The sequence below is a fragment of the Bison bison genome, unplaced genomic scaffold (assembly GCF_000754665.1).
Source record: "Bison bison bison isolate TAMUID 2011002044 unplaced genomic scaffold, Bison_UMD1.0 scf7180017864063, whole genome shotgun sequence".
Taxonomy (NCBI): domain Eukaryota; kingdom Metazoa; phylum Chordata; class Mammalia; order Artiodactyla; family Bovidae; genus Bison; species Bison bison.
The window spans coordinates 13,716,653-13,722,897 of NW_011494635.1; positions in this window are offsets into that span (position 1 = coordinate 13,716,653).

Genomic DNA, 6,245 nt, shown 5'->3' on the forward strand with positions numbered 1-6,245 from the left:
ATGATAGCGAGTGCTGCTTGGGGGAAGCAAGCAGCTCTGGGCAGGGAGCCTGTGCGGTGGCCTAGGTCCTAGGGTGGGACAGGGAGTATGGGGGCTGCGGCCCAACCGAGGACTATGGAGCCCACTCTCAATCCCTTGGGGTGAGGGGTCAGGATGAACACTCGGGCCCTCCAGGAGAGAAGAGATTCGTTCAGGACTTCCCCATCTGCCCTCTTGGCCAACCACATACACTCCCTAGCTCCCCTCTGCAAGCAAGTTCTCTTCCTGAAATCTGATTTCCTGGAACCCCAGCCCGGCTCCCCACACCAACATCCAGCAGGCACTTGGATATGAAAAGATTTTATTTTCTCTCATTTCTAACTGAAATCAAGCCTTTCCTTCAGCTATAAGGTAGGCAACAAACCACAGTGGAATTCGCAATACCTGTGACTTCCTCACAAATTGAAATGGCTGATATCCTCCTATCCCATTACAACAGCTATTGCAAATGTCTCTAAACATCAGGCTCATTATCACTGTGAAATTATGGATTATTGGACGGACCTGCCACTAAATCTTGTTATCTAAATAAAGCAGCACATTTGTGACTGTATCTCAAACGTTTTAATATTTTGATACCTGATCATAAATATAGCTGATTTCTTTTGTAATTTCATGTCTTTTGTTTGATTGTTTTGCATTTTTAATATACAGTATCTTAAAATGAAAATAATTAAAATAAAAGAAAGAGAGACTACCTCTGAGGAGTATTGGTCATTGCTGCCATGAACAAGGAGGTGCTCAGCATGGATCCCCCTTCAAGAAGGGACTTGCCACCCAGCTTCTGGGAGAGTGGTCAGCAGATAGCCTTTGGCTGATAGCCCATCCAAGGCCTGCCTCAGCTACAGATAGCTGCCTCATCTAAGGTCATGGTCACACCATTCTCTGGTGGCCCGTATTCAATGACTGGTCCATTTTGGCCCAATGCTGGACAACTCTGAAGGACTATTTCAGCTTAGGACATCCTTGTGGGGTCAACTGAGGCCTGCATGGAAGTTCTCTCTCTGTCTAGCTCTGTTTCCAGCCCGTCCCTCTCACAGGTATGGGTCCCAGGGACCCTTGGCAATAAGCGTGTATGTGTTAGTTGCTCAGTCATGTCCGACTTTTTGAGACCCCATGGACTGTAGCCCACCAGGCTCCTCTGTCTGTGGAATTTTCCAGGCAAGAATACTGTAGCAGGTTGCCATTTCCTTCTCCAGGGGTAATAAGCATCTTGTATGTTAGACTTCATTTCACTCTGCTCTCTGGGGACTTCAGTGTGCAAGAGGGAAAGATGAGATCATTGTCACTCGCGGAAGAGAGGCAGCCTCCTTTGCACTCTTGCTGACCCTCTTAGAGGAGGGTGCTGAGGCTCCCAAGCTGAGCAGGTCAAGCTGACCTGGAATATCAGTCAGCAGCTGGTCTTGTCTCTCACCCAAATCAGTTCATTGGCATGGCTGGTCTAGAAGGCCAAGGGCTTGACCCTGGAGGCAGCCCCAGAAAGTCCTCCCGCCTGCCCTGTGGGGATATTGACCTCACCCAAATTAACAAATGCACAGAGATTACTTTGGCCTCATGGCCCTCACAGGGCCAGCGTTCCTTTATCTGTTCAACAACTGTCAACTGAAGATGCACCAGGTCCCAGGACAGATGCTTGGAAATACCAGTGACCCAAACAGACAAAAATCCCAGCCCTCAGGGGCTTATACCCTAGTCGAAGAGGAGAGGCAATAAGCATATTTCAGTAGGTTAGGGGTGGTAAGTGCTGTGGAGGAAAGCGGGGGGCACATCACAGTTTTCCTGAAGTCTTCAGCCTAGGCCTGTTTGTGAAGTGATATCTTGACATTTGAAGGAGGCAAAAAAGAAGCCACGTGGATATCTGAGGGTGGCCTAGTTTTCTATCGCTAAGTCCCAAATGACCACAAATTTAGTAGCTTAAAACAGTATCCACTTATTATCCCACAGTTTCTGTGGGTTTGGGCACTGCTCAGCTGGGTCCTCTGGGTCACAGGGCTACAGTCAAGGTGTCAGCCAGGCTGCATTCCCTTCTGGAGTCTGGGATATTGCTGACATAATGCATCGCTTACAGCTGTAGAACTCATGTGATTTGCATCTTCAAGGCCAGCAACAGAAAGAAAGAGTCTTTGGTGCTTCAAGTCTCTAAGTGCAAGCAACCTTCTTTTAAAAGGTCTCACTTGATTAAGCCAGCCGCAGGATCAACTTTGAACTCAAAATCAAAGTGATTAATTTGGATAATTGAGCCCATAATTACATCTGCAAAATCCTTTCATATTTAGCTTATAGTGTAATCATCAGAGTGACTTCCCTTTTACTGTATTCTTCTATGGGTTAGAAGAAAGTTACAGGTCATACCTGCATGCAACAGGAGGGGATTGTGCAAAGGTGTGGATACATGGGGCTTCCTAGGTGGTGCTAGTGGTAAAGAACCCATCTGTCAATGCAGGAGACGTAAGAGACTAGGGTTTCATCCCTGGGTCGGGAAGATCCCCTGGAGGAGGGCATGACAACCCATTCCAGTATTCTTGCCTGGAGAATCCCAAGGACAGAGGAGCCTGGTGGGTTACAGTCCATGGCTCACAAAGAGTAGGACATGACTGAAGTGACTTAGCATGTGTGCATACACACAGAAGGGTACCAGGGATGGGAATCCCAGGGCCATTTTAGAATTCTTATGTCGGACCTGTAACTTTCTTTTGAAGGGAGATTTATCTAGGCAGGGAAAAGAGCAAGTGCAAAAGAACTGAGGTGGAATGTCTGACACGTTCAAGGAACAGCAAGAAGGCCAGTGGGACTGGAGTGGAGTGACTGAGTCCTGAGGTCAGCATGGTCACATGGGACCGAGTGAAATGGGAAACCGAGAGGGTTCTGAGATGGGGAGTGAGGTGGAGAGGTGACGTGATCCGGCTCAGATGTTATTAGCACAGATTTGGATATCGTGTTGCAGAAAGGCTGTGGGGAAAAGGTGGAAGCAGGAAAGAGGAGGCTCCTGCAGCAATCCTTGCAAGGGATGATGGTGGGCTGGACCAAGGAGGAGGGTGCATGGGGGTAGAAGTGACCCGATTCTGGATGTATTTAGAAGAAAGTACCAACTGAGGTTTGCTGATGGGTTGGATATGGGTGAGATAGAGAAAGAGGAGTCAAGCAGTGGGAAGTATGAAGCTTAGCGTGGACTAACAGATGCTTATCACACACCCAAGGAGACTGAGCAGGCATTTGGGTTTTAGAATCTGGAGTTTAGAAGAGAGGACTGGGCAGCAGATATGTAAATTTGGAAATCATCAGTACCAATATTTAAAGGCACAGACCTGAGTGAGATGGCTTAGGGGGAGTGACTTGAACCCCAAGTAAGGTAGGAGAAAACAAGAGGATGAAGACAGGATTACAAGGAGGAGGAAATGATCAGATGTGCAAATGCTGCTTGACATGAAAGTTGAACTTCTTTATTTAAACAACTTCAATAAAGTATAATCTATACAGGGCTTCCCTGATGGCTCAGTGGTAAAGAATCCTCCTTCCAACGAAGGAGATGTGGGTTCAATCCTTGGGTTGGGAAGATCCCCTGGAGAAGGAAATGACAAGACACTCAGTATTGTTGCATGGAAAATGTCATGGACAGAGGAACCTGGCTGGTTACAGTCCATGGGATCACAAAAGAGTCAGACACAACTTAGCAACTAAACAAAAACAACAACATAGTTTATACAACATAAAATCCACCCATTGTAACAGCAGCATTTGATGATTTTTATTACAGTAAACAGTTATGCAACCATCGCCTCAATCCAGTTTTAGAACGCTTGCATTCTAGGAAGAAGTCCTTCATACCTGTTTGCCATTACTCCCTGTTCCTACCCTCAGCCTCAGGAAACCACTGACATAGATTCAACTTTTCTATAAAGTTCCTATAAATTTAACCATACACAGTATGTAATCTTTTGTGTCTGGCTTCTTTAACTTGCCATTGTGCTGTTGAGGCTCATCCAAGTGACTGTGTGTGTCAGTGGTTTGTTCCTCTGTATCACTGAGAAGTAGTCCAAAGGCTGAGCGCTGAAGAATTGATGCTTTTGAACTGTGGTGTTGGAGAAGACTCTTGAGAGTCCCTTGGACTGCAAGGAGATCCAACCAGTCCATTCTGAAGGAGATCAGCCCTGGGATTTCTTTGGAAGGAATGATGCTAAAGCTGAAACTCCAGTACTTTGGCCACCTCATGCGAAGAGTTGACTCATTGGAAAAGACTCTGATGCTGGGAGGGATTGGGGGCAGGAGGAGAAGGGGATGACAGAGGATGAGATGGCTGGATGGCACCACCGACTCGATAGACGTGAGTCTGAGTGAACTCCGGGAGTTGGTGATGGACAGGGAGGCCTGGCGTGCTGCGATTCATGGGGTTGCAAAGAGTCGGACACGACTGAGTGACTGAACTGAACTGAACTGAGTCCATAGATGAACCACATTTTGTTTATCCATTCATCAGTTGATGGACAAGAAGCAACAGTTAGAACCAGACATGGAAAAATAGACTGGTTCAAAATTGGGAAAGGAGTATGATAAGTCTGTGTATTGTCACCCAGCTTATTTAACTTACATGCAGAGTACATTATGCGAAATGCTAGACTGGATGAATCAAAACTGAATCCTAGAATGCTAGGAGAAATATCAACCTCAGAAATATCAACATTTGCACATATGATCATTTCCTCCTCCTTGTGATCCTGTCTTCAGGATCCTTGTGATACCACTTGAATGGCAGAAAGTGAAGAGGAACGCAAGAGACTCTTGAGGGTGAAAGAGGAGAGTGAAAAAGCTGGCTTGAAACTCAACATTAAAAAGACTAAAATCAGACTTCCCTGGTGGCACAGTGGATAAAGAATCCATCTGCCAATGCAATGGACAAAGTCTCAATCCCTGGTCCAGGAAGATTCCACTTGCCTTAGATAGTAGGAAACAGGAGTCCAGAATGGCAGTGGCTAAAAGATAAGGAAGGGAAAAGCCCGCAAAAATAGAACAAAGAAAGGTCATTTCTTTGTAAAAAATGTAGTCAAATTTACCAACTTTTGAAGGCCCTGGGCACAGGCTAATAGTTTTGCCATGAGAACGCACTGGTCATAGCAAACACCCTCTTCCAACAACACAAGAGAAGACTCTACACATGGACATCACCAGATGGTCAACACCAAAACCAGATTGATTATATTCTTTGCAGCCAAAGATGGAGAAGCTCTATACAGTCAGCAAAAACAAGACCAGGAGCTGACTGTGGCTCAGATCATGAGCTCTTTATTGCCAAATTCAGACTGAAATTGAAGAAAGTAGGGAAAACCACTAGACCATCCAGGTATGACCTAAATCAAATCCCTTATGACTATACAGTGGAAGTGAGAAATAGATTTAAGGGACTAGATCTGATAGATAGAGTGCCTGATGAACTATGGAATGAGGTTCATGTCATTGTACAGGAGACAGGGATCAAGACCATCCCCATGGGAAAGAAATGCAAAAAAGCAAAATGGCTGTCTGGGGAGGCCTTACAAATAGCTGTGAAAAGAAGAGAAGTGAAAAGCAAAGGAGAAAAGGAAAGATATAAGCATCTGAATGCAGAGTTCCAAAGAATAGCAAGAAGAGATAAGAAAGGCTTCCTCAGTGATCAATGCAAAGAAATAGAGGAAAACAACAGAATGGGAAAGACTAGAGATGTCTTCAAGAAAATTAGAGATACCAAGGGAACATTTCATGCAAAGATGGGCTCAATAAAGGACAGAAATGGTATGGACCTAACAGAAGCAGAAGATATTAAGAAGAGGTGGCAAGAATACACAGAAGAGCTGTACAAAAAAGATCTTCACGACCAAGATAATCACGATGGTGTGATCACTCACCTAGAGCCAGACATCCTGGAATTTGAAGTCAAGTGGGCCTTAGAAAGCATCATTACAAACAAAGCTAGTGGAGGTGATGGAATTCCAGTTAAGCTATTTCAAATCCCGAAAGATGATGCTGTGAAAGTGCTGCACTCAATATGCCAGCAAATTTGGAAAACTCAGCAGTGGCCACAGGACTGGAAAAGGTCAGTTTTCATTCCAATCCCAAAGAAAGGCAATGCCAAAGAATGTTCAAACTATCGCACAATTGCATTCATCTCACACACTAGTAAAGTAATGCTCAAAATTCTCCAAGCCAGGCTTCAGCAATATATGAACCGTGAACTT